Here is a 4502-nt window from a genome sequence, read left to right as displayed (position 1 = left end):
TTAAAAACTTTAGATGCTGCTCTTGTATAATAATGGCAAAATTAACAAAGATATAAAATAGATTCAGTGACTAAAGACCAACAGGATAAAATTAAAAGACAAGAAGACAATGTATCATTATAGTGTTTTATTGTGTGTGTATACTGCATAAAATTAACACATAAAATTCTTATCTAAATCATCATAAGCTGCTATGCCAAATGTTCCACTGTTAAGCCTCTGGAAATAGAAATTAATTGAGCGCTCAACCCTTAGGGTGTTTTTTTTTTCATTTTTCAGGCTCTGAAAATCTAGATGGCACAAGGTCCCTTTGTTAGCCTTCAAGAAAAAGAGGGACTTCGTGCCATCTGAGAGCTAAGAGAAGACAGAATATTTTAGCGAGACAGAGCTACTTGTCAGGCCTATTTGGCAGAATTTTTGCTTCTCCTGAGCAACCAGTTCAGACCCCAGCACTGCTGTTTGAAGCAGAGGTTTGCGCATTACTATTTTACAATGCTGCCATCTATTGGCTTAGGTGGGGGGTTATGTTTTATACACAGAGTTAATAACTTTTTGCATTTTTAAATGCTTTCTCCATGGTTTTTATGTGGCTAAACATACACAGCTGTGATAACAGTACCCCATGAGAATTGCTTCAGGTTTCCTTGAAAGTCACTGGAAGAAATAAAGATTTCTGGGGTGTGTTTCATTCCCAAAGTAGATATCCAACAGACATCAGATATAAACAGTACCCAAAAAGCATTAGAGTGTTCTACCAATGTCCATAATGGGATCTCAAGAGTGACCAGCTCAGGTGTAGACATCACTGTCATGCTGTACATGTAGAAAGACAGCAAAGGGAATAGTAGCCCATAATCCAGTGGGGAAAGTCTTCAGAGGTGCTGCCAAATTTTAATTCATATTATATGAATATAGATGTGAAAATATTTTTATTTTATTTGGCAGTTAGACTGTCTCAATGATGCTTCTGCCTCTCTCCCCTGTCCTGCCTATATAGCCTGTTCCTTTCCCTTCTCAGAAAGTTTGAGCTAAGTAAAAGAAATCTCACATGTAGTTTCCTTCACACAGACACACACCAGAAAGGGGCATCAAATTTTCCTAGAAATGTTAAGAATTTCATATTGAGATTACACAAGAGCTAGACCCAAGTAAGTTTTGTTTTAATCCAGAAATAGAATTTGCATTATAGTTGAAAATCTGCTGCAAATAAAGCAATGTTAAATATGATTTTGTCTTATCAAAGGACAAACAGACAATAATGTAAGTGCTTTAACTGGTTAATGATTAGTCAAGAGCTTTAGGGGTGACTTATTTTGGGTTACCCCTAACTTAGTAGAGCAACACTAAAGCAACAGTTTTTGCAAAGTAATGGTCCGCATATGGATTTGCAGCAGTTTAACCCAACCACATATTTGGGTGTTACAGATGTATACTCCTTGAACAGTTGTGCAAGAAAAAGAGGTCAGCACCTAGCTTCCAACTTCTTATCATCGCCCCCCTGTGCTGGAGACTACCACCCTTTCAGATTTGATGACTACAGTACTCTTATAGTCTTATATAAGTGGTTAAGTATGTTGCAGATTTAAGCTATTTACATTTTTAACAAATCCCAAGTCGCTGTACCCCTTTTTTTCTAAAAGAATTAATTAATTAATTGGTCAGTTAATGAATCGGAGTATCTGGCAAATGTTCTCTAAGATGCTTAAACATGCAAATTGCAAATGCTGCTCCTTATGAGGTAATTGCCCTGCTCTCATAGCTGTTCTACTCTGGCATTTCATTTTCCTGTCAGGCAATCCTAATTTTCAGCCCAGTTCCCAGCTAATGCTCAACCATTGGGGCGACACTGAAAACTGAAAGGAACATAGCCATGGAAGAAAGCTCAAGAGGGTCCTGCTGTGTTGTGCAACACCACTGATAAAACTGTTAAGTATGAGCAAACCTACCCTGTAATGTCTCTGGTCCCAGACCTGGGAGGGAAGAGGTCATGCTGGAGTCAACAGAAGCCACCCTTTCTTCACCTGTGCTAGCTTTGGGAAAGAAACTGCAGGGGTGTGCACTTCATTCTAGACCCAGTTTACATGAAAGTTTACATCTTTCATGTTTCATGGGTGTAAAATAAAAAGATTTAAGAACCAAGAATGAAGAATTAACACAAGATCTTCAATTCTGTTGTGTTGTGTGAGGGACTGTGTAAGGGGGTTGCCTTTTTAAGCAAACCTTTCTGCTAAAGGCTTCCTTCTCTGATAAAAGGCAAACTTTAAATCAATGAAAAATATACACAGGCTTCCAAAGTAAACAGCTCTTAAAACAGCAGATATTTTGTGAAGTGACAGACTCAGAAGCGATCCATTGACAATGAGGTGAAGCAAGAAGAAAGAAATCAGTCTTCAGCAGGCCGATCTCCCACTGCTCACAAAACGTATGTAATTAGAGGTTTATTTAATATGATATCCATGTAGGTCCCATAAGACAGATAACTTTTAAAGTGCTTCCACACAGAATAACTGTGCAGTTGTAAAGATACTTAAGTAAGGTAGGTAGACGGAGTAAGTAAGAAGTGGTGAAATTAAGAGAAAATATGTCTTGTAACAAGTAATACTATCTCCCCCCCAACATAAATAAATAAATAAATAAATAAATAAATAAATAAATAAATAAATGGACTTCTAAACTGAAATATTACAAAACTAAAAGAAGCAATACAATCACTTTTTTTTTTAAATGTACACAGCAGCATTCGTAATATGTTACTTGAAGTCTCTGGTTGAGCTTGACAACCTGAATAAAAACAGCACAGATGCCATATCTTCGTGAAATTTGCCCTGATGATGCCTTTCTTCCACACAACATACAAAAATTCAGCAGTAATACATGCTTTTGCTTAAATGTATGTAACAAGATGGCAGAGTCAAGTACAGCTGGTATGTAACAAGATGGCCAGTGGCAGTGGTGCAAAGTCTAGTTTGTCGAGAGTCCTGGTAGACACAAAGTTGAACATGAGCCAACAATGTGCCCTTGACACTAAGTAGGCTAATGGTATTATGGGCTCTATTAGGCAAAAGATCACCAGTAGGTCAAGAGAGGTGATCCTTCCCCTCTCCTCAGTGTTGATGAGGTGGCACCTGGAACTTCTGAGCTCCACTTCTGAGCTCTCCATTACAAGAAAGACTTCGGCCTACTGGAAGGATTCCAAGTGAGGACCACCAAGATGGTCAAGGTACCTGTAGTACCTCTTCTCCTGGTACCTCCTTTCTTCAGTGTAAGGGCAGTGAGGCACTGGAGCAGATTGCACAGAGAAGAAGGGATGCGCTATCCCTGGAGGTGTTCAAGGCCAGGCTGGATGGGGCCTTGGCCAGCCTGATCTAGTGGGTGGCATCCCTGTCAATGGAAGGGTGTTGAAGTTAGATGAGCCTTAAGGTCCCTTCCAACCCAAGGCATTCTATGAGGAAATGCTAAGAAGGCCTCAGATTGCTCAGCTTGGAGGAGACTCAGGGGGGAGCTTATCAAGGTCTATAAGTACCTGAAGGGAGGGTGCAAAGGAGAAGGAGGCAGACTCTTTTTTCAATATTGCCCAGTGCCAGGACAAGAGGCAACAGGTTCAAACTGGAACACGAGAGGCTCCATATGAACATCAGGAAGTACTTATTTATTGTGAGAGTGACTGAGCGCTGGCATGGGGTCACCTAAAGAGGCTGCAGGGTCTCCCTCCTTGAAGATTGTCAAAAGCCACCTGGGCATCCTGTTCTGGATGTCCCTGCTTGAGCAGGGGGTTGGACCACGTGGCCTGCAGAGGTTTCTACCAGCCTCAGCCATCCTGTGCTTGTGTGATCCTGTGATTTTTACTGCACCCACTGAGCATCCAGTAATTCGCTAAGGGAATTCCTAAGCTGGAAGTGTACCTTTATGACGAATAGATATCCCATATATGACTTCCCCAATATCTTTTTTTACCTAGTTGACTCTCCAAGTTAACCTCAATGTTCTGCAGTCTGCAACTTTCACCCATCAGTTTGCCATGTGCGAAAACATGCACCCCCTGACACAACAGGCTGTGAGCAGGCTGCTGACATGCCATCCTATGAAAATCACAGCATCACAGAATGGTTAGGGTTGGAAGGGACCTTAAAGATCATCCTGTTCCAAGCCCCCTGCCATGGGCAGGGACACTTCCCACCAGCCCAGGTTGCCCAAAGCCCCATCCAGCCTGGCCTTGAGCACCTCCAGGGATGGGGCACCCACAGCTTCTCTGGGCAACCTGTGCCAGTGCCTCACCACCCTCTGAGTGAAGAATTTCTTCTGAATATTTAATCTAAATCTCCCTCTTTTAGTTAAAAACCGTTCCACCATGTCCTATCACTATCTGTTAATGTAAAAAGCCACATTTTTTAAAAGGACGAGGGCAGGAGGCTGCACTGGGACGACCCCATCCCGCAGGGAGTCTGCCGGGGGGCCATGGCCGCCGTCTCTCGGCGGCCCCACAAGATGGCGCCGCGGCCCCA

This window comes from Aythya ferina, assembly GCF_964211825.1.
Source record: "Aythya ferina genome assembly, chromosome: 1".
Classification (NCBI taxonomy): Eukaryota; Metazoa; Chordata; class Aves; order Anseriformes; family Anatidae; genus Aythya; species Aythya ferina.
Note: the sequence above shows the minus strand (reverse complement) of the source record.